This window comes from Sminthopsis crassicaudata, chromosome 2, assembly GCF_048593235.1.
Source record: "Sminthopsis crassicaudata isolate SCR6 chromosome 2, ASM4859323v1, whole genome shotgun sequence".
NCBI lineage: Eukaryota > Metazoa > Chordata > Mammalia > Dasyuromorphia > Dasyuridae > Sminthopsis > Sminthopsis crassicaudata.
The window spans coordinates 506584391-506610136 of record NC_133618.1 but is presented as its reverse complement, the minus strand read 5'-3'; the positions used below and the strand labels follow the sequence as shown (position 1 = coordinate 506610136).

At 35.8% G+C, this 25746-nt stretch overlaps 1 long non-coding RNA gene across 1 annotated transcript in view; it reads left to right on the top strand.

Annotated features, from left to right (window-relative positions):
* Nucleotides 1–25746, top strand: part of LOC141553648 (uncharacterized) — a 46475-nt gene that overhangs the window by 8023 nt on the left and 12706 nt on the right. Inside the window, exon 3 of the long non-coding RNA XR_012485572.1 lies at nucleotides 1448–1543. This is a non-coding gene — a long non-coding RNA (uncharacterized LOC141553648). The remainder of the gene's footprint in view (nucleotides 1–1447; nucleotides 1544–25746) is intronic.

Genomic DNA, 25746 nt, shown 5'->3' with positions numbered 1-25746 from the left:
TCATTGTCTAAGGGAGGAGCCCCAATGCCATAGCCCTTGATGCTTGGCTACCTAAAAACTAATCCAAGATAGGAGCTAGATTATTCTGTGACATTCACTGTTTTCAGAACTGTTTTTTTTCTCCCATCAAACAACTACACTTTCCCAAAATAAAACTTCAGTGCATTTTGAATTGGTGAGAAAAAAAGCACTTCTCTCAACATTAGCCACTTAATGACATTCTCATTTGCTGGAAAACAGACATTCATTTGTGTGTTCTCTCTCCCTCTTCCTCTCCTTTTCCCTCTCCTCTCCTCTTTCTTTCCCTTTCCCTTTCCTTCTTCTTCTCCTTCTCTCTCTCTCTCTCTCTCTCTCTCTCTCTCTCTCTCTCTCTCTCTCTCTCTCTCTCTCTCTCTCTCTCTCTCTTTCTCTCTCTCTGTCTCTCCTCTCTCTTTCTCTTTCACACACACACATTCTGTCTCTCCTACTCTCTTTCTCCCTCTCTCTTATTCTCTCTCCCTTATTCTTTGTCTCTCTCTTATTCTTGCTCTTGCTCTCTCTCTTTCTCTCACTTCTACTTTCACTCTCTCACACTCTCTCTCTTTTACTGTCTCTCTTTCTCTTACTCTTTCACTCTTTGTACTTCTCTCTCTTACTTTCTCTCTCTCTCACTGTCTCTTTTACTGTCTCTTACTCTTACTCTCTCTCTCTCTCTCTCTCTCTCTCTCTCTCTCTCTCTCTCTCTCTCACACACACACACACACACACACACACACACACACACACATTTTCTTAGAAATATTGGTCAGGAGAAGATGCTCCTCAGATGCTAAAAATAGTCATGTAGGGCAATCCAGAGCTGAAATGGCCATGTCATCAGGTCAGCCATCAAGAAAACGTTTTCATATTTGACTTCTATCTTTAATTCATGTGCTGTATAGACCAACATGTATTTTATATCCAGAACGTAGCTTGTAATTTCCTGTGGCTTGAAAATCCAGATGTTTCCAAATTTAGAATATGCAACTTAAAAATGAATTTAACTGAAAAACCCCTCTTATAATTTTTGGGGGAGTTTCTGTTTGAAGATGGAATTCTCTGCTCTGCAATCTGGGTCCTGTAAAAGAGTGGGAACAGCAAATGGCTAAAATATGTAGACAACCACAGAAGGCTAACTGGGTGAGTGTGTCTGCCTGAAGACTGAGAATCTTATGTAGAAAACAAGAGAGAAAGAAAATACTAGGGATCAGTATGACAATCAGGAAAAATCCTATCACCAGACTCTTAAGCTGGCAGATTGGGTTGGCCCTCCAACCTCCAGTTATTGCTAAGAAGTTCCATCTTCCCTATTCACCTAGAAGCCTACTGGCAATTAAGTCTGAAATAGTATTGATAATAAGCTGACTAAAGGGGCTCCAAGAGCCCACTCTTTAGGGTGTGACACATTGCTTTCACTTTGTTTTTTCAGCTCCTAGTAATGAATGGCACCGGAATGTGACTCATGCTGGTGGTATTTTTAGACTGACTCAATGAACTGATGGAAGTAAACTAAAGTTATTAGAGGGTGAGTGCTAACTACAAACCAATCCTTTTCATCCCATCTGGCTAAAGGAGAGACCACAGAGCTTACTGACTATAATCTTAAGTAGGTTTTCTTCAGTCCTCTTAGAGTTGTTGGTTTTTTTTTTCCTTAAAATGAGATTATTTTCTCCTACTCTGCCAAATTTTCTTAAGGGGCTAAACTCTTTACAAAGTTCCCTATTCCCTGTCACTTTTGCCTCCACTTCAATTCAAACAAATTTTCTCCCTCTAAAGTATACCTTTACCCACTGTAGTCTCTGATTCCTAGTGAAAAGATGACAGAACTGGCTGTAAGACTCAACTTCAACTTGTATAACCTAAAGCAAACAAGGAAATCAATGCCCTTCTCTGAGACTCAGTTTCTGCCAGAGGTAAAATGAGGAGCCTAGACTAGCTCAGTGATGTAAAACTCAAAGGAAAAAAGAAGGCCACTAGATATACATAAGGACCACTGAGAGGTGCATATTGACTTAGAAAACTACAGATTCATATTATCTATGTTTTATTTTATTTTCATTTATTTTGTTAAATATTTCCCAATTACATTTTAATCTGGTTTGGACTATACTAGGATATAATGGTCACATAAGCCTGCTGGCTGACAGCTCTCAAGTAGATGATCTCTAACTCCCTGAGTTTTGACATTCTGCTCTAAAGTTTCTTGTTACTATGATGCTCTATGTTCAAAGGTTCTTTGCAGCTCTGACATTCCATATCCCAAGGTTCCTTCTAGTTCTGAAATTCTGTGTTCTGAATTCTCTTCCCTTTCTGATATCCCATGTTTTGAATTCTTTTCCACTTCTGACATTTTGTGTTGTGTGGTCTTTTCAAATTTTGAAATTCTTTAAATGCTCGATCTGCAAATTAACTGAAAGTATCACCTCAGACATTTTTGTCCAAGAGTCCATAATGAGACTACCATGCTTTTATCTCATCTAGAATCCTTATTGTTGTTTGTCCTTTGTTTTAGAAAAGGACCAATAACATCAGGATGATGTATTGAATTGCTTATGAATTGGATTTAAATGAAGCAGAATTGCACAAAGTCATCAGCTTCACTCTTTCATTGAACTTCAATGGCAAGCCAAAAAGTCAAGATGACTGTTAATGGCTTGGGATGCAGTGAATGACTTGACATCTTTGATATCTGACCAAGCTCTAAGAGCTCCATGGTGCCTGCCACCATCTTCATAGCTCTTCCACCAGAGGAAGTCTTCATGTGCTTGGAGTAGAAATTTTCCTAACTCATCAACATGTTTAAGCCTGTCATTTACTGCCAACTTGATTCAGTCTATCTGCATAGATGGTCTTACCAAGTGTGGCTTGTATGCATGTCTAAGCTTCCTGGAGCCACAAGTGAGAGTTGGGTGACCAATTGGATGAGCAGCCCTGAAAAGGGCTTGGTAAGCTCTTACACCCTAGGTTCTCCTGGAATATATCCTTAGCCAGGTATTCAGATACTTCCTGTAGTTATCTCCCTATATTATCTCTTCCACCCTTCCTATTATTGCTCCCCAACTCTACTATTCAGTTACAGACAAGTAGTTCTTCTTCCTTGTCCCCTACAAAAATGCTTGTCTATCACCATCACATAAGATTTCTCACCTCATTGCACATTCACTCCCTTGTTTCAAATTCCAAGAACATCTTTAGATGCATTTGTGTCTCACCTTCCTCATTACTCTGCAGGTACCTTAAAGAAAAAGTGCCTTTTATTGCTGTGTCTTTCATGTAAAGTTCAATAGAACTTGTCAACTAAGCCCTTCCCTTGGGTCATTAAACTACAGAAAGGAATGGGATAGAAAATCACTTGTCTGAGATTTGGGAAATCTAAAATCAATCCTAGCTGTATTAACAACTCTATCATCACGCTTCTTTTTTTCCCTTATGTAAAAATGGGGTGGGTATTTTATATTATATTATATTATATTATATTATATTATATTATATTATATTATATTATATTATATTATATTATATTATATTATAGCTGAGATCCCTCCCAAATCTTCAATACTGACTCTAAGGACAACAGGATACTTCCTTGGGCACCTTTTGTTCAAGTAGATAAGAGGTCATGGTGGATGATGGGATAGAGAACAGCTGTTCACAGTGGAAAGCGTAGGAGAAGAGGGGAAGATTATAGAGCAGGATAGGGAGGAGGCAGGTTAAAGACTAGCAGATGGGTTGGGGTGGAGAATATGGAGAGGAAAACACCCGTGAAGTGGGCTTGGAGAAGATCCATGGAGGATCCATCCGAAGGTCTATATTGTGAGAAGCAGGGGACAGAATAACACAAGTGAATGAAGAGGCTGGTCCAATATGACTGCTCATTTAAGTACCAGGGCCTTGGCTGTGGATGAAAGAAGAGACCTGGTTAGGCTAGGATTCCTTCTTAGAGTAAAAAAGCAGAATATATCAACTGTATTCCTTCCCAAAGAGCAGGGCCGGTTTAGGGAAAGGCCAAAGGCTTTCTTTCCCACTGCCAGCAGCTGGGAGACAGCTGTTTTTGTCTGTTCCCTTCTCTGTCCCTGTACATCCTTTACTTCAAGTAAATTTTGATCCAATTGGGATTTTGTTGCAAATGGTAAATATTTTATTTCCATCTGTTCCATTCTCATACTGATGAAACCAATGACTTTAACATAACAAGGAAAATACCTTCCTTTCTTCAATTCAAACATTGGAGCCAGAAATTTTTGTTAACTCTTTTAAGTAGCCCAGGAAAGAGAATGCAATGGTGTCAGATTTAGAATTAGGAAGATAAATCTGAGATCAAATGCTACCCCAGACTTTTACTAATTACATGATCCTGGAAAAGTCATATAGCTTCTCCAAACCTCAGTTTGTTCATCTATGAAATGGTGATAATAATCCCTAAAATACCTGTCTTCCTTCATTGTTGTGAGGCTCAGATGAGATAAAGAATTTAAAGTATTTTTCAGACTTTAAATGTCAATTATTATTATTATTATTATTATTATTATTATTATTATTATTATTATTTTGTAACACTACTATAGAATGCTAGGCGTGGAGAGGATCCCCTTTTTTTTCACCAAAAAACAAATCACAGACATAAAATAACTTGGAATCATATAATTGAAAGGAGAAGGTATCTTTATGTTGTAATGTTATAGCTGAGGAAACCAAGACTTGAAGGAGAAAAAGAAAAGGTCCAAGACCACACAATTATTTAGTGGGATATTCAGAAGGGGAAATACAGATTTGTTAATTACCAGTTCAGCCATTTTCCCACTAGACCACATTTTCATTTCAGTTTTATATTCTGTATTTTTAGCTCTAATTCTGTCCCCCTTCAGCATAAGTATGAAACTTCTCTGAAGTATCTGTCATACATTCTCCTCCTGTCCTTACTTCCTCACTCCTCTCTTTCTACTTCCAACCTCAGAAGTAATAAAAATCAGCAATTATAGTTAACTTTATAGACAAGTATTCCACCATTTTTTCTCTTTGTATTAGCATTATCTCCACCCCTGAAGGTGAAAGGAATTACATCACTCTTCATCTCAAAAACATATGATAACTACCTATTTCCTATAGGATGATATCTAGTTCCTTAGTATTTCATTCAAGTCCCCCCACTATCTAGTCCCTACCAAATTTTCCATTCTTATGTCCTTTACTTTTCTTCACAAACCCTCCTATCTAGTAAGGCTCTTCTTTATACATCTCTGAGATTCTCATTTTTCTTTGACTCAACCTTATTTCTTTTATCCAGAATGTCTTATCTTCTCTTGATCCTTTCTATGCATCCTTTAAGTCCAAATTCAATTCCACCTTCCATCTGATTCTACAATCTAGAATGCCATCTTCTTCATAAGATCAGATACTTAAGAGCTAAAAGGAATGATAAAAATAATCAAATCTGGGGTTCTTAACCTGAGATCTGTGAACTTAGATTGGAGAAGGTAGGGTGCAAACATAAATTTTACTATTTTGATGACTACAATATAACTGACTTCTTTTGTAATATTATATCTGTTATAAAAAGGGCATAATAGACATAGCCAAACTGACCAAGGGGTATTTAGCACATAAAAAGGTAAAAAATTCCTGATCTAATCTAATTCCTTTACAAGGTAAGGTGAGGTGACTTGTACAAGGTCTCACAGTGAGTAAGTAGCAGAACAAGATGAAGAAACCAAATCTAGAGGCAGCTGGTAGCACAACAGATAGAGCACTGAGCCTAGAATCAGGAAAACTTGAATGAATTCAAATTTGTCTACAGACACTTATGTGATCTTGGGCAAATCACTTAACTTGGAGATAATAGTAGCATCTACCTCCCAGAGTTATTTTGAGGATTAGAGATATTTGTGAAGCACTTCCTAGCACATAGTAGATGCTATATAAATTCTTGTTTCCTTCTCCCTTCTTTCTGTAACCAATTCAGTATTATTCCCACTTGATCATTGGATTTTGAGTTAGAAGTGAATATAGAGATCATCTAATCCAACTCTTCATTTTACAAATAAGGAAACCCCAGAAGAACTTAAAGATACTTTGAATCTCATAGCCAAAGAGGTACAGAATTTGAATTCAAATTCAAATCCAGGTCCTCTGACTTCAAATACACTTCTTTGCCCAATATACTGTGTTGCCTCCTGGTACCATTGTATCATGTTGCATGGCAAAAGAAATAAACTTTTTATGTGTGATCTAGCAAACAAAAGAAGGATCAATGTTAAATGTGTATTTTTAATTCTCAATTCCTGAAATTCAAAATTAATTAAAAACAAAAACATTTCTCATAGAGACAGAGACCTGTCTCATATCATCATTCCATATTTACTTCTTTTTAAAAATTCTGGGGGCAGCTAGGTGGCTTAGTGGATAGAGCACCAGCTCTGAAGTCAGGAGGACCTGAGTTCAAATCTTAGCTCAGACACTTAACACTTCCATCTGTGTGACCCTGGGCAAGTCACTTAACCCCAAATGCTTTAAGGAGGAAAAAAGAAAAAAATTCTGATTATTTTGGGCTTTTCATTCTTATTAATATCTCTTATTTTTATATAATTACATCACCTATATCACATTCATTCATATTTCTATATCTTTCATACCTTTTCTGCCCATCAAGTCATACATCACTTTAAAAAATAGTTAAATCTATACAATAACAAATAAATAAATAAAATAATAACAAAGTTCATCTGAAAGAACAAAAGTTCAAAAATTTCAAGGAAATTAATGAAAAAAATGTGAATGAAGATGGCCTTGCTGTGCCAGACCTAAAAGTATATTATAAAGCAGCGGTCATCAAAACCATTTGGCACTGGCTAAGAAATAGAGAAGTTGATCAGTGTAATAGTTTAGGTTCACAGGACAAAATACTCAATGACTATAGTAATCTAGTGTTTGACAAACTCAAAAACCCCAGCTTTTGGGATTAGAACTCACTATTTGACAAAAACTGCTGAGAAAATTAGAAACTAGTATGGCAGAAACTAGGCATTGACTCACATCTAACACCATATACGAAGATAAGGTCAAAATAGGTTCATGATTTAGATATAAAGTGTGATATTATAAGCAAATTAGAAGAATAAAGGATAGTTTATCTCTCAGATATGTGGAGAAGGATAGAATTTGTGGTCAAAGAAGAACTAGAATTCATTACTGAACACAAAATAGATAATTTTGATTATATTAAGTTAAAAAGGTTTTGTACAAACAACACTAACTAATGCAGACAAGATTTGAAGGAAAGCAATAGATTGGGAAAACATTTTTACATTCAAGGGTTCTGATAAAGGTCACATTTCTTAAAAAAAAAAATAGAGAATTGACTCAAATTTATAAGAATTCAAGCCATTCTCCAATTGATAAATGGTCAAAGAATATAAATAGATAATTTTCAAATGAAGAAATTGAAACCATTTCTAATCATATGAAAAAGTGCTCTAAATCACTATTGATCAGAGAAATGCAAATTAAGACAACTCTGAGGTACCACTACATACTTCTCAGATTGGCTAAGATGACAGGAAAAGATAATGACAAATGTTGGAAGGGACATGGGAAAACTGAAACATTCATCCATTGTTGGTGGAGTTGTGAACTGATCCAACCATTCTGGAGAGCAATTTGGAACTATGTCCAAAGAGCTATCAAAATGTGCATACCCTTTGATCCAGCAGTGTTTCTACTGGATTTATATCCCAAAGAGATCTTAAAAGAGGGAAAGGGACCCACACATGCAAAAATGTTTGTGGCAGCTTTTTTGTAGTGGCAAGAAACTAGAAACTGAATGGATGCCCATCAGTTGGAGAATGGCTGAATAAGTTATGGTATATGAATGTTATGGAATATCATTGTATTGTGAGAAATGACCAGCAGGATGATTTCAGAGAGGCCTGGAGAGACTTACATGAACTGATGCTAAGTGAAATGAGCAGAACCAGAAGATCATTGTACATAGCAACAGCAGATTAGACGATAATCAATTGTATAAGTAATACTTTTTGACTCTTTTCAATAATGAGATAATTCAGGCCAGTTCCAATGATCTTATGATGAAGAGAGCTGCACCCAGAGAGAGGACTGTGGAAACTGAATGTGGATCATAACATATCATTTTTATTCTTTTTTGTTATTGTTTGTTTGCATTTTCTTTTTTTCTCATTTTTTCCTTTTTGATCTGATTTTTTCTTGTGCAAAATAATTGTATAAATATGTATGAATATATTGGATTTAATATACATTTTACCATGTTTAACAGATATTGGATTACTTGCCATCTAGGGGAGAGGGTAGAGAGAAAGAGGGGAAAAATTGGAACACAAGGTTTTGCAAGTGTCAGTATTAAAAAATTATCCATTCATATGTTTTGAAAATAAAAAATTTGAACAAATAAAAAACAAAACAAAACAAAATAAAATACTAATTCCCTTGGAAGGGAAAACAAGAAAAAATAGTTAAAAGAGAAAAGGACAAATAAAGTAGTGAAAGAAAGTCAACCAGCACATCATCCATGTTTGTTTGACAGTATATGAGGTATATATAGTATTCCATACTCATAGTCCCCATAGCTCTGCAACAAAGGGAGAGATGTACCTTTTCCTCAACTCTTCTCTGAAGAATTTACTTCTTTTTCTTTCATCTATTCTCATTTTCCAACCCTGATATCATACAAGAACAAAAAACTACTGTAAATATGATAGAAAAATATTCAATCACATTTCCTTTTCTCTGCATCCATTCTTGCCACCCCAAAGCAGAAGTGGCCATGTTAAACCCAGTTCAAAAATCTTCACTAAATTCTCCTGGCTTACAAAAGCTTTCTCCAGTTCCTTAGTCTAGCATTCAAAGTGCTGCAATCCAACCAACTTTTTTACACTCATCTCTTTCTTTTGTCCTGTAGAGATCCTTGTCTTGGGCCAGATTATCTCACATCTTCACTATTTTGCCCACACTTTTGCCCTCTCCTTGATAATTCACCTAGTTTCTACCCATTCTTTTAAGATCCAAATCAAATCCCCTCCTTCTTCCTTAGCCAAAAACACTTGATGTGTTCTATCTTAAGACTTAACTATAAAAAATGTCTTAGACATCATCTGGTCCAATTCCCCCTCATTTTATAGATGAGGAAAACTGAAACGTAGAGATGTTAAGTGAGTTGTCCAAAATAATTTGAGCAGTAAGTACCACAGTCAAAAATCAAAGCCAGATATGCTAACTCTGATTCCAATGATTTTTCCATTATCCTCTGAACTTTAATAACCTTTCTACTCTATATTGTTCAGCTGGTTGGTTAATTTCTAGGACCTGGAACTCTTCATATGCCATAGACCCTTAAAAATAGTTATTCAAATGTTTGGTGAATTTCCACATACCTGTCTTTTTCATTTCCCCAATTAGAATATAAGCTCCCTGAGGGCAGGTATTGTCTTATTCATTTTTGTAACAGAAGGCAACACAATAGCAAGTAAAATTCTGGCTCATTGATTGACATTATTAAAGCACAACATTCAAAAAAACACTTTCAAGCACCTACTAGCTCAAGTATTTACAAATTATAATTATATGTGAATATTTGTAGTTGATCAACTGATTTATTTTTTAAAAGATCTACTTGAAGCTTGAATCAGATTAAAATGTAATTGGAAATGTTGAACAAAAAAAATATGTATAATATAACATAGCATAAATTTGTGGTTTTCTAAGTCATTATGAAGCCTGCACAGGTCTTTTTTCTTTTTTGGATGTAACAGCACTGAATTATATTACCACTAAAGTCCCTTCTTGCTATAAAATGATGTTCTTATGATTCTATGCAGAATAAATGATTTCAATTTTGTTTATTCCAGACAAGCTATTTACATGTTTAATGTTCTCTTTTGGTGAAAGATACTATTAGCAGTACTCCAAAGTATGTTTGTGTATGAGGGATAAGGGATTATGTTCATTTTTTATTTCCAAAGAATAACTTAAAAACAAAAATATCTCCTTGAATGTGTCCAGAGCAAAGAAAATAAAAATAGAAAAATAGCATCTGCTAGAGGGCCTTTGGGAAAACAGGTACATTGCTATACTATTAGTGCAACTGTAAAATGTTTCAACCATTCTGGAAAGTAATTGGGAATTATGTGCAAAAGGCAATTAAACTGTTCATACCCTTTGGCCCAACAATATCATTACTAGGTCTGCATTCCCAAAGAGATTTTTTAAAAAGAGGAAAAGGACTGATAGGTACAAAAATATTTATACCAGTTCTTTTTGTGGTGATATAGAATTAAAATTTTAGGAGATTTATGCCCATCAATTGGGTAATGACTGAACAAGTTATGTAATAAGAATACGTTTGAATTCATGATACTGAAGAAAGATGGAGGTGATTGTTTCAGAAAAACCTGGGAAGAATTTTATGAACTGGCACAAAGTGAAGTGGACAGAACCAGAAGAATGATTTATGCTTTAAGAATAATATTATACTTGAAAAACTTAAGAACTCTAATTGGTACAGAATTTCAGAGGTACCATGATGAAACCTGCTCCCTAAATCCTGATAACTCACAGCACAGATGGCTGTGTGTGTGTGTGTGTGTGTGCCTGCCTATGTGTGTATTTCACATTACCAATGACCAGTGAGAGAAATTGTTTTGCTTGACATTACATATGTTATAACCGGTTTTATATTTTCTTTCTTTCTCAATGGAAGTGAAAAGAGGGAAGTGGGAAAGGAAAAATTCAGATCTGAAAATAAAATTTTCATAAATAAATAAAAATCAATTTTAAAAAATAATTTACTTAAGTAACCTAATTATATGCAAATTAGTTATATCATTAGATACATTCTAAAACACTGGCCAGAATAGAACCATGAATTTATTAACATGGTATGGAATAGAGTTACAGACCCATTTCACAGAAAGAGTCATCAAATCAGAATTCAGAGATCAGTTTAAGGTCAAACAGGGAAAGCAAGTGTCAGATATGCAAATATCAGGCTTAGATATCCTGGACTAGTTTGCCTCTTGAGAAAGTTCACGCCCTAGGAACAGCTGCCTCATAAATGATGTTTTTGTAAATTTCCTGGAAAATGGAATTTTTGATTCTATGTGAGCTTCCTTGTAAGATACAGAAACCCAGGAACTAAGTACAGAGAGCTGGTCTTATTCAAGTGACCTGGCATTCATAGTTTGTTTTGTTTTTTGTTTATGCATTAGTTATTTATTTAATAATCTCCAGATTTAAAAAGTTGGGAACAGGAAGGAAGGAAAGAAGATTATTAAAATATTTTTAATACTATAGCTTTGATTAAGAATTAAGCTCACAATAATTCTCCACTTTGAATCTTCCTTCTATTGCCACTTATTAACCCTTCCCCCCTCAAAAAAAAAAATAAAATCCCACAAGGTCTTATGAGAAAGTTCCTTTTAAACAAAAAAATAATATTTGGTGAATATGGCTCATTTATGCCTGAAATGCAGTTAGAAAAGTTTTTTTTTCTTTTTTTTTTTTTAATAATTTGGAATGATAAGTCCAAGGGGAAGTGGAAGGTAAAATTCAATTCAATTCTACCAATTTTTATTAATCTCTTTTTGTTAATCTCAAAACATATTTCTGCTTTGGCCAGAAACCCAGAGTCTTACCCTCCCAGATTGATTTTTTTTTTTTTTTGAGTAGGCTAAAAAAGCCATTCTTTGCCTCATTTCTTACTTATCTAGCCTTAATCACTGAATAGATAGTTGACTCAGTCAAATTAAGACCTGTTAAAGACCTGGACTTAAAAAGACCAGTCTCCCCACCACACCCAGGGCCATATCTTTCCACTGGACACAGATGGCTCTAGAGGAGAAAGTGAGGCAGGTAAGATTGCACAGCCATTTCTCACTTAAATCCAATTTAGTTGCATGTCATGGCATCACCTCCCTGATGTCAGAATGAAGAATAAACACATCACATACCAAAATAAGGTGAAAACAGGTATACCCATTTAGATATAAAGAGTGATATCATAAGCAAATTAGGAGAGCAAGGGATAGTTTATCTATGAGATCTTTGGAAAAGGGAGAAATTTATGACCAAAGAACTAGAGAACAGTATGAAATACAAAATGGACAATTTTGATTATATTAAATTAAAAAGGTTTTGTACAAACAAAACCAATTGAAACAAAATTAAAAGAGAAGTAAAAAGCTGAGAAAAAATTTTACAACCAGTGTTTCCAATAAAAGCCTCATTTCTGAAATATATAAAAAAAAAAACTGTGTCAGATTTATAAGAATTTAAGCCATTTTTCAATTAATAAATGGTCAAAGGATATCAACAGACAATTCTCAGATGATGAAACTAAAGACATCTATAATCATATGAAAAAAATGTTCCAAATCACTATTGATTAGTGAAATGCAAATTAAAACACCTCTCACCTCACACCTCTCAGATTGACTAAAATGACAGGAAAAAATAATAAATGTGGGATGGGACATGGGAAAACTAGGATACTAATGAATTGTTGGTGGAGTTGTGAAGTGATTCAACCATTCTGGGGAACAATTTGAAACTATTCCCAAAAGGTATAAAATTGTACCCTTTGACCCAGCAGCATAGTTCACTAAAAGCTCAGAACTTCAGAACTCAGTACCACTACTAGGGGTGTATCCCAAGGAAAACATAAAGGAGGGGAAAGGACCCATATGTGTAAAAATGTTCATAGCAGCTCTTTTTGTGGTAACAAAGAATTGGAAAATGAGTGGATGCCCATCAATTGGGGAATGATTGAATAGAATATTATTATTCCATAAAAAATGATGACCAAACTGATTTTAGAAAAGCCTAGAAAAATTCACACGAACTTTTGCTAAGCAAAACAAGCAAAACCAGGGATACATTGTATACAGTAACAGCAAGATTGTGCTATTATCAACTATGAAAGATTTGGTTCTTCTCAGTGGTTCAGTGAACCAAATCAATCCCAATAAACTTTGGATAGAAAATGCTATTTGCAACCCAAAAGATAATTATGGAGATTGAATGTAAATCAAAATATGATACAGTCACTTTTTTTTTTCTTCTGTTATAGCTTTTCCATTTTCTTCTGATTTTTCTCTCCCAACATGATTTATAAAAAATGTATTAAATGTATTTTGAAATTTAATATACATGTAAAAAATAAAATACATATGTAGGGGGGAAAGAGAATAAAGAATAAACAACAGTTATGAGTGAGTTGTTGTGCTATATCGGGATCTAAGATTTCCTGAGGATATACATCATATATATAAAACTGCATAAGTCGAAAACATGTATAAAATAAATTCAAAGTCATTTCCGGAGTTGGGAAAAGGAAAACACTGACAGTGTTAATAAGAAGTGGTACCCGAATTGAACTAAGGTAACTAAGGTAACCTAAAGTAACTAAGGTAACTAAGAAAGAAGACAAGATAAGGAGGAAGAGCATTCTAAATCTAGAAGATCCTTCTTTTTTGTTTGTTTGTTTGTTTTTGTTTGTTTTCAATTAAGCCTGAGTTTCCTAATCTTTTGTAGGCTACAAATGTGAGAATGTAAAATAAGGATAATAATATAACCTATTTCAAAGGATTGTTGTGAGAATCAAATAAGACCATATTAATAAAGCACTTAGCACAGTGTCTGGTATGTAATAGGCACTATATAAATGTTTATTCTCTATCCCTACCCCCTAATCTGAATAGATTTGCCCCCTCCTTAGACAATCTGGTGCCCCTCACACCCAGGGGTTCACCATAAAAATGCTGATTTCAGTGTAGACACACAAGCAGCATAGTTCACTAAAAGCTCAGAACTTTATAACTCAGATATTCACTAACTTTAACTTCCTTTATAGCAGAGATGAGAGGGTGTACCAAAAAAACATGACAATGGAAGATGTATTCTCAAATCAGAAGGATCTGGCTTGCTATGATCTCTAAGATCATGAAGAATGAGGCACAAATGAATAACTGAACAACAACCACAATACCTAGCTAGAATGGCTTTCACTTTGAAGGAAAAAAAATTGTTGAATTGTATATTTTGTGGCATGTAAACATCAGATTCTTTGTTACATTTATTCATTTTTTTTCATGTGTCAAGACTCCTTTTACATGGCAAGTGGGTGTGAAAAGAAAGTGATTTTTTTTTCCTTTTCATTGCTACAACCACAAACACAAAGCATGCCCAAATTATAAATCATCAAGACGAGAAAAGGGAACTGAACAGAACCTCACAACAAACTTCACAGTCCCCATTTTAACATGGTTGGCTGGATTTTCCCTGGATAAATCCTTCTATCACCCATATCTAGGGAGAAGGAATTAATGAATAGTAGAATTAAGCACCAGATTAAGAATCAATCAATCATATCTATTAATTATCTTCTAATGTGTCAGATGCTTGTTAAGCTAGGAATGCAAAGACAAAAATGAAAAGTCCCTGATCTCAATGAGCTTAGAATTAATTAGAGGAAAGACATTGATATGTTTGGTGTATATATAAATATGTATATATGTGTATGTATATATATATATAAACATACAAGATATATTCAAGGAAAACATAAAATAATTTCCCTCAAGATGGGGAGAAACTAATAAGGAGGACCATGGAATAATCTTTTATAAGTATCAGTTGAACAAATCATATAGAAAACCTATGACTATACCACAAGGGACTCTTTCTCTCAATTCATAATGACTGGATTCAATCTTAGAGAATCCCCCCTCAGCAAAAGAGTTAGGTTCTTATCCATTTTTGTTTATAGTCCCTACAGCAAAGTAGAACCCCATGGAAAATATTTTATGTCTTACATCTAGAATCCCTCCAAAAACGATTAACAGATGTCCCTTGTGGAAAAGTTACTCAGTGTACAAAGTTGTCAATACAAGGCTTCATACAGCTTTTTATTTCTTCCTTCACAAAAATAAATTCTTCAAATACAAATACACATTAATCCACATTAGCAAATAATTAAAGCATAAAATATAGTTTATCATTGTTATTTTATGCCCTTGGAAGGTCAGAAAGACTCCTAAGAGAATTGAAGAACTACAGCAGATTGCATTTTCACCTTAGGCTGCAGTGTGCGACTATGGACTCATACAAGGTCCATATATTACAGCCAGCCAAGCATGCATAGTTTTTTCTTCCAGCAGTGGTCATCTCGAGGATGCAGCTATAGGAAGGACCTCCTGTTGTGCTAACATTAAGACCTCTCAATCATATATGACACTCTGTCCTCCACTATGATGCCTTTTTTCTGGTTGTAGACTGGTCAGACAGAAAACAGATATTATCTTGTCACTTACTAGCTTTGTGTGTTTGTTTAATGCTTTCTTAAGGTTTTATCTTCCTCATCTGTAAAAATCCCAGACCCTAGAAAAAACCAGAGGCTTATATCCCAAAGAAATACTAAAGATGGGAAAGGGACCTGTATGTGCCAAAATGTATGTGGCAGCCCTTTTTGTAGTGGCTAGAAACTGGAAAATGAGTGGATGGATGTTAGGTTCTTACTAAGTGCTAATGAGATAATGAGATATTAGGTTTTTAGTACTTAGTGGTTGGGTAAATTATGGTACATGCTTATTATGGAATATTATTGTTCTATGAAGCAATCTGCAGAATGATTTCAGAATTTTTCTTTGTATCTCTGCTGGATTTTGTTGATAACATATAAAAATGTTGATGATTTATGTGGATTTGTTTTGTATTCTGAATATTAAAACGTTGCTAAAGTTGTGAATTGTTTCTTATAATGTCTGGACTAACTCCCTGGAGGGCCTCAGGGTCAGCCAGAGTCAGGATAAATCAAAGTCCTTGGTCTTTAGGGGGAGAAGTAGAGGAGGCAGGCAAGCTGCCATACAGCTTGCCAAAGATGTATCCTGGATTCTGAAGTCTGGAGTCTCCAATCTCTGTCCTCCTTATCCTGATGCCAAGTCACTCTGACTTCTCTCCCTCTGCCCTCCAATCCTTGCCTACAATTATCTTACTACCAAACATTCAGCAAGCACCAATGGTGAGAAGAGTCATCATCCAAATATATGCCAATAGAGCCATTGTTTCACATCAAATAGATAGCCTTAAGTGCTCTCTTGTATGATTCAGAGTTTCAGCTCTCTACATCTTCCACTTTTGTTTTAGGACACAGGTGGTCATACCCATCCTGATTTCTCAGGAAGATGAGAACCCCAAAAAGGAGGTGATCATGCCTTCCCTGACTTCTCAGTAAAGGGAGTGAAACACCAAAAGGGAGGTGATCGTTATCTCCCTCCCTGACTGATCAGGAAGGGAGGTGAAAGCACTAAAAAGGAGATGATTACGCCCTCCCTGACTTCTCAGAAGAGAGATGAAAAACACCAAAGGGAAGTGAGGAGTTAAGCCAGATATTGCTAGAGGGTTTCTGGGCTGAAAGGTTTTATTAAAAACAGGTTTGCACAAACCCATCAGGTATTACACAAGCACATAGCAATTAAGCACAGGCTAGCAGTGATGGTTCTCCCCACAGTCAGTGCAGGCTCAATGTGGTGTAACAAACATGAATTGTACATGCAAGTAGTGATATAACAAACAATATGAATCAACATGGTATTGTAAAATGTTTCCAGAAGCCCTACTAGGAGGGTATGTAAATAACAATCAAACATATGCCTCCTTCAGCAGCCAAGAGATAGTCCAAAACCAACCTATTGTCCATTATTTCACATGTCAGGTAATCTAACGATTCCTGCAGATTTTGAAGTTCTACAAAACTCTTTTTATGTATCAGGGAATCCAATGATTCCTGAAGATTTTGAAATCCTACAACAGTCTTATCATGTCTCAGGGAATCCAGTGATTCCTGAAGGTTTCAAATCCTGCATCAGTCTCATTAACAATTTTTTATGTCCATGTCAAACACCATAACTGCCATGCTCTTTCAATGATGGGCACAATCATCAATGGAACTACCTGATGTTTCTTGCGTCTTCTTCATTTCAAGGGTCTTTTCCATCTTTCTCCAATGGACAAGGCGAGTACAGCTTGTTGGCACCCATTTGATTCCTTCTCCATCTGTGGAGATAAAAGCAAACCCTCTCCCCCAAGCAGTTAACCTATCTGGTCCCTTCCATTCACCACTTTCTGTATCTCTCCTCATCACCTGGCGATTATCTAAAGATAGTAGAGCTGTTCTCACTGGACACTGCCCTTCTAGTGGGTTATAAAACCTGTCTGCTGGAGCCAGTGCATCTTTATCAAAAATAAAAAAATTAATGGTATAGAGAGCTAAATTTAGAAGTTCTCTAGGGTTACCTGTGGCTCCCCCTTTCTTTTGTTTTTGGAGGAGTGTCTTGATGTCTCTTTCTCCTCTCTACTATTGCCTGTCCTTGAGGATTGAAAGGTATGCCAGTGCTGTGTAAAATCTGATACTGTGCACAAAAGTGTGCAAAATGTTTAGAAGTATATGAAGGTCCATTATCTGTTTTTATTGCTTGTGGCACACCAATAATTGTAAATACTTGTATAAAGAATTCAGTGACCACTCAGGCTGTCTCTTTTGCTGCTGGTATTTCAAAAGTAAATCCTGAAATGGTGTCTACTACAACATGGATAAAAGACAGATGACCAAAAGGTTTATAATGGGTCACAACCATTTGCCAAATTTCATTGGGTCTCAAACCTTGAAGGTTCTTCCCTGGAGGGAGCATAGGAATGTGGAAAGGAAGGCAAGCTCCTAGCTTCCTCTCTTGTTATTCCAAATTGTAAATGTAAAGCTTGAGCAGCCTGATGATATTTAGAATGAGATCCTTGGGCTGCCTGAAATAAAGGAGTATTGGCCAACATAGTTAGAAGGCTATCTGCCTTTGAATTACCATTAAAAATAGGACCTGGAAGTCCATTATTTGACTGGACATGCAAGACATAAATCTTATATGGAAGCTTTCTCAATTGCTCTTGAAGTTCCTTAAAGAGCTGATATATATTAGGAGCCACCAATTTTATTGTGTACCATACCTACTAAATAGGCTGAATCAGATATTATATTTATATCTCCTGGATAATAAGTAAGTGTAAAGGGCTGAAACTCTTAAATGGTATGCTTGAATCAGACAACAGAGCACTTAAGGCTAATTACCTATTGGACAATGACTCTATTAGCATATATTTGGTATTGCTCTTCTCTCAGTTAATGCTGCCTGAATGTTCGGGGTTAAGAGAATTGTAAGTAAGAATTAGGGAGTGAAGTGAGAGAGGCAAGAGAACTTCACTTTGCAGCAGGACCAGGAGAAAGGGAGGTTGGTAGTGAGCTTGTGGCAGTTTGTCTGTCTCCTTTACTTCTCCCCATGAAGACTAAAGACTTTTGCTTTTCCTGACTCTGGCTGATCCTGAGGCCTTCAGGGAGCTAGCCTGGACTTCACAAGTAAGAGCTAGAATGATTGCAGACAAGTCATTCTGTTGACTGGACTGAAAAGGAGTGATTACTCTTTTTATAGTTAAGTCACAAGAGTATACAGCACAAATGCCATGTTTGGATGCATCTGTAAAGATAGTTGGTCCTTTAAGAGGAACTTTAGAAACCTTTTCTTCAAGAATCCATTGCCAATTATGTAATAGCTGGGTTGTCTTTAATGGAGACCCATGTGTAAAATTTGGAGCCATGGTCAATAAAATTTGCCTCTCTGGGATGGGTTCACAGCATACATTAATTGGTGCATTGGTATAAAAAGTGTGTATCTTGTCAGGTCTTATCCCAGATAATTGTATTGCTCACTTAATGGCCTTTAATAAAATTCTAGCCACAAGCACTGGGTAAGGAGTAATGCTTTGTTCTGGTTGTGCTGAAAAGTTCACCCACTCTTACACTGTTTCCTTGATGAAGGACTTCTGTGGGTGCCTCTTTTATAGCAAAAACTGATATTTTCAAGAGTTTTTGAGTGACTCTTTCAACCACATTAGATAAAGCCAGTCCAACTTCTCTCAAAGCCTCTTGAGCTTCTTTTTGAAGCTGACATGATGAGTTTAAAGCACTGTCTCTCCTTAAAATGGCATATAATGGTTGTAATTGATAAGTAGTTGAGCCTAACACTGGACGCATCCATTGGATATCTCCTATCAATTTCTGAAAATCATTTAAGGTATTCAACTTCTCTGTTCTTAAAAGAAAGCTTTGGTACTTAAGCACCTTATGATATACTTTATATCCTAAATATTGAAAAGGAGCATGCCTTTGAATTTTTTCTGGAGCAATATGCAAATTGTAGTTCCTTAGTATTTTTATGGTCTTTTGTAGACATGCTTCTAACATTTACTCCTCAGGTGCACATCCCAATATATCATCCATGTAATATAATAATATTACTTTTGGAAATGCATTTCTTACTGGAATAAGAGCAGCAGCAACATATATTTGACACACAGTAGGGCTATTATTCATTCCCTGTGGCAAGACTGTCAATTCATATCTTTTATGAGGCTCAGCTAAGTTAATGCTGGGCACTGAAAGAGCAAATCTTTTCATATCCTCCTTCTCTAGAGGGATAGAATAGAAACAATCCTTAATGTCTATAATCCAAAGAGGCCATTCTCTAGGCAATTGAGTAGGAGATGGAAATCCAGGCTGAAGAGTTCCCATAGTTTCCATCTGTTCATTTACTTTTTTAAAATCAGTCAACATCCTCCATTTCCCAGATTTCTTTCTTACAAAAAATACAGAATTCCAAGGACTTAGCAAAGGTTGTAAGTGTCCTTGGTCAAGATGCTCCTGAACTATATCTAATAAGGCCTGAATTTTATCATTAGTTAAGGGCCACTATTCTATCCACACTGGCATATCAGTTTTCCATTGAATAGGAATAGGTGAGAGTGTTGGCAAGCCTTCAACAGCAGCCCTGCCTAAAAAGCCGAAGTACTCAATTTTAATCCTAACTGTTGTATAATGCCTCTTACCCACAAATTGATGGGGATTTTTTCAACTATAAAAGGATTAAAACCTCCTGTTTCACCTTCAAATGTCCATCTCAAAGGGGTAGCACTAACCTCTTACACCAGACATATAGGCATCTGTCTTAATCTTTGACCAATGTTTGGGCCAGTTGGCACCTCTAATAACTGCATGATCCTTCTAATGGTATGGCATTTATATAGATAGTGAACATAGTACAGTCCACTGTCACAGCTGCTGTCCAGAATATTCCTGGATTCTGTTACTTAGGATCAGAATCTGGGCAATTGCTTATTAGGAGTCTGTATCAATAAACCTCATGCTACTACTTCGCCTGGTTGATAAGTCACACATTGTCTACTTGTATTAGTAACTGGAATATTATCTACATATTCACCAGTTTCCCATATCAGTGTATGGATGAACACTGCTTTGTAAGTACTCTCAGATGGTGAAATGGTCAAGCTTACTGTGCCTAGAGACAAGGGATCCATAGGCTGGAGAGGAACAGATTTCACCTCTCCAGGGCATTCCAGCTGCATACAACTCTATTCTCCCTAATTGTAATCTCTTTCTCTCATCAGGTTGCTTCTTGACTGATTGGTCATGTCTGAGTACTGAATTTCTAAAGACTCTCTGGGTGTAGTATCAGCTGCCATCATGCCCCAAGTATTTTTGCTTAGGACCCTGGGGCTGGGTCTCCCATCCCATTTCCCTGAATAAATCTACATTTTAATGCCCAATGGAAGCCTCTGTTGCATTTTAGACATGGGGGTTTGGGGTCTTGTTCTCCCACCATTTTCTCACTCTGTCTTTATGCCGACATTGAGCTTTCAAATGCCCTACTTTACCACATTCAAAGCATTGACAAGTCTCTCTGGAAGTCCCTTGCCAAAAGGAACCCTATCTTCCCATGTTCTGCATCATAGCCTGGATATAAAAGGTATTTGTGCTACTGTGGCACAGCATCTTATGATCTCCCCTAAAGGAGCATCTTTGTGTAGTCCCAATATAATTCTTCTATAAGCCTCATCAGCATTTTCTTTAGCAAGTTGCCTTATCATAATTTCTGTTGCTGCATTTTCACCAATAGTTCATATGACAGCTGTCTGCAGATGTCCCACAAAATCAGCAAAAGATTCATTTGGACTTTGTCTATTTTTGTGAAGGCTTCTCCTCTATCTTGTTTACCTGGGGGAAAACCCTATGCTTTGATAGCAGCAGAAGCAATTTGTTCATATTAATCTGTGTTGACATATCTGTATAAGAACTCACACCTGTTAGTTGGTCACAAGTGATCAGTGTATTAACTCTAGTTTGCCTATTTTGTTAGGCTTATATCCTATAGAGCTCACTATATTCAGAAAGCCACAACAAGTTTTGTCCAGGTTCTAAGCATGTCCTTGCTATGGATTTCCAATCACTAGGGGTTAAAATTTCATAAGCTAAATTATATAATAACATCTTAACATAAGACAATGTAGATCCATAAAGAGTACAAGCCTTTTTCAGGTCTTTGATAATTTCTAGATTATTTCTTGACCTGAAGAGTTAAGCTGTTCAATCACAGGATAAATTTCTATTCTCAAATCAGATATATTCTGCCCTTCCTCTTTGGCTTTAAGTAGTGCCTTTTGCAATGGGAAGTCATGAGGTGGGGTTTAGGTTTGCTGTGGGGGGAGGTGCTGGTGATGTCACTGTTCCTCCCACTCCTTCTCTTCCCTCCACCCAGAAAGCCAAAGTTGATGGGGGAGGGTCAAGAGCCTGCTTGGGTATAGATGGAGTTGAAGCTGGGCTTTGAGAATGAGAATCACCATGCCCTTTAAGTTCACGTAACTCCCCATGCCTTTCAGTGATATTTTCATTACCCTCTCCCTTCTCTTCCTCTTTCTCCACAGGCTTCCTTGTTTGACTGTTCTCCTTAGAGCTTTTCTTTTTTCTAGAACTTGTGAGACTCTTTAAGGCCAATTGTATTATGTCGTATATATAGAATATTTCCTTAGAAATTGAATCAGGACCTTTATCATTGTAATATTCACATAGTTGATCTCCTACTAGTTTCCTATTATCTGCCTCTATTTCTTCTTTCTTGAAGAACCAAGGGGATGTGCAGTTTAATGTTTCCAAGAGTCCACCAATCTGCTCCCAAGTTATAAGAAAACCTTGCCTCTTTATTAGTATAAGTATGCTTTCTAGAGAGCTCCCTGGGGGAGGGGTGAATGTTTTCCTAATGTGTGCCCCATTTCATCTAGAAAAAGAAAGTTTCTAGTTTAGCCTTTAACAAAGTAAGTTCCCTGTTTGTCTACTTTAATATTCATCTTATTTCCTAGTTACATGGACTTATTCACTGAAATTAGGGTCCTTGGTCCACATTGGGGTGCCAAATGTAATGTCTGGACTAGTTCCCTGGAGGGCCTCAGGATCAGCCAGAGTCAGGATAAATCAAAGTCCTTGGTCTTTAGGGGGAGAAGTGAAGGAGGCAGGCAAGCTGTCACATAGCTTGTTAAAAATGCATCCTGGATAGTCTGGAATCTCCAGCCTCTCTCTTCCTTGTCCTGCTGCCAAGTCACTCTGACTTCTCTCCCTCTGCCTTCCAATCCTTGCCTACAATTATCTTACTACCAAACATTCAGCAAGCACCAATGATGAGAAGAGCCATCATCCAAATATATGATAATAGACCTATTGTTTCACATCAAATAGGTAGCTTTAAGTGCTCTCTTGTCTGATTCAGAGTTTCAGCCCTCTACAATTTATAGTAATTTTTTATTTGACTCTATAGGATTCTTTAAGTATAGCATCATATCATCTGCAAAGAATTACCTACTTTAATTCCTTTCATTTCTTTTTATTTTTTATTGCCAAAGCTAATATTTCTAATAAAATATTGAATAGTAACGGTGATAGTAGTCTACCTTGTTTCACCCCTGATTTTATTGGGAATGATTCTAGTTTATCCTCATTACATATGATGCTTGCTGATTGCTTTAAATAATTTCTATTGATCATTTTTGTTGCTGTGTATACTGTCCTTGTGGTTCTACTCATTTCACTTAGCATCAGTTCATGTAAGTCTCTTCAGGTCTCTATGAAATAATCCTGCTGATAGCATTTTATAAAACAATAATATTCTATAACATCCATATACCCTACTTATTCAGCCATTCTCCAATTGATGGGCATCTACTCAATTTCCAGTTTCTTGACATTACAAAAAAGGACTGTCACAAACATTCTTGCACATGTGAATCCCTTTCCCTCCTTTTAAGGTATCTTTGGGATATAAGCCCAGTAGAAATACTGCTGGATCAAAGAGTATGCACAGTTTGATACACATTTGGACATGGTCCCAAATTGCTCTTCAGAATGATTGGATCAGTCTACAATTCCATCAACAATGTATTGGTGTCCCAAGTTTCCCCCATTAACTTCAACATTCATTAGCTTTTCCTGTCATTTTAGCCAATCTGAGAAGTGTATTATCTATTTGACCTCCGTTCTTCTTTGATCACAAATTCCTTCCTTCTCCACAGATCTGAGAGATAAACTATTCTATATTCCTCTAATTTGCTTATAATTATCACTTTTTATGTCTAAATCACGAACCCATTTTGGTCTTATCTTGGAATATTGTGTTAGGTGTGAGTCAATGCCTAGCTTCTACCATACTATTTTCCAATTTTCCAGCAGTTTTATTCAAATAGTAAGTTTTTATACCAAAAGCTGGGTCAAACACTAGATTGTGATAAACATTGACTATTTTGTCCTATAATTCTAACCTATTTCACTGATCAACTACTTTATTTCTTAGCCAGTACCAAATGGTTTTGATGACTGCTGCTCTATAATATATTTTTAGGTCTGGTACAACTAGGCCACCTTCATTAATTCCCTTGAAATTCTTGACCTTTTGTTCTTCCAGATGAAATATATTATATCTTCCAGATATGTAAAATAATTTCTTCAGAATTTGATTGCTATGGCACTAAATAAGTGGATTGATTTAAGTAGTATTGTTAGTTTTATCATATTTGCTCAGCTTACCCATGAGCACTTGATTTTTCCAATTGATTAGATCTGACTTTATGTGTGTGGAAAGTGTTTTGTAGTTTTGCTTATATAGCTCCTGGCTTTCTCTTGGCAGATAAATTCCCAACTATTTTATATTATTAACAGTTATTTTAAATGTAATTTCTCTTTGTACCTCTTGCTGTTGGATTTTATTAGTGATGTGTAAGAATGCTGATGATTTATGTGGTTTTATTTTGTATCCTGCAACTTTCTAAAGTTGTGGATTATTTCTAAGAGCTTTTTAGTAGATTCTTTGGGGTTCCTAGTATATCATCATATCATGCAAAGAGTGATAATTTGATTTCCTCATTACTTACTCTAATTCCTTTAATCATGTTTTCATTTCTTATTGTCAAAGCTAGCATTTCTAATACAATATTGAATAGTAATGGTGATAGTGTGCAACCTTGTTTCACTCTTGATCTTATTGGGAATGGATCCAGTTTATCCCCATTACATATGATACTTACTGATGGTTTTAAATAGATGGTACTGACTTTTTAAGGAAAAGTCCATGTTTTTAATAGGAATGGGTATTAGATTTTATCAAATGCTTTTTCTGCATCTATTGAGATAATCATATGGTTTTTTTGTTAATTTGGTTATTGATATAGTCAATTATACTAATAGTTTTCCTAATATTGAACCAGCCCTGCATTCCTGATATAAATCCTACTTGGTCATGGTCTATTATCCTGGGGATGATTTTCTGTAATCTCTTTGCTAATATTTTATTTAAGATTTTTGCATCAATATTCATTAGGGAGATTGGCCTATAGTTTTCTTTCTCTGTTTTCATCCTATTTTGTTTAGGTCTTAGTACCATGTCTATGTCATAAAAGGAATTTGGTAGGAGTCCTACATTCCCTATTTTTTCAAATACTTTATATAGTATTGGGGTTAATTTTTCTTTATATATTGGGTAGAATTCACATGTAAATCCATCTGGTCCTGGGGATTTTTCTGAAGGAGTTGATTAATAGCTTGTTCTATTTTTTTTTTCTGTAATAGGACTATTTAAGCAATTTACTTCCTTCTCTGTTAATCTGGGCAAGCTATATTTTTGAAGGTATTTATCCATTTCATTTAGGTTATCAAATTTATTGGCTTCAAGTTGGGCAAAGTAACTCCTAATATTGCTCTAATTTCCTCTTCATTAATGGGAAGTTCTCCCTTTTCATTTTTAAGACTAACAATTTGATTTTCCTCTTTCCTTTTTCTTATCAAATTTACCAATAGTTTATCAATTTTGTTGGGTTGTTCATAAAACCAACTCTTAGTTTTATTTATTAATTCAATAGTTTTGTTTTTTACTTTCATTTTATTAATCTCTTATTTTATATATCATCCTGCTTTAAATATGCTTCCTGTAAACAACATATTGTAGAATTCTGGCTTTTAATTCAGTCTGCTATCTGCTTCTGCTTTATGGGAGAGTTCACCCCATTCACATTTATAATTAAAACTACTAATATTGTCTTTCTAGCCATCTTATTATCCCCAGATTATACTTTTCTCTTTCCCCTTACCCTCTTCCCCTGTATTTAACTTAAGGGAACCACTTGCCTCAAGCAGCCATCCCCCTTTACAAACACTCTCCCTTAAAGCCCCTTCCCCTTTCTTATACCTTTCACCTACTCTTTCTGTATTCCCTTCTATTTGTCCTATTTATACCCCTTCCCTTTTCACTTTTTCCCTCCCACTTTTCAATA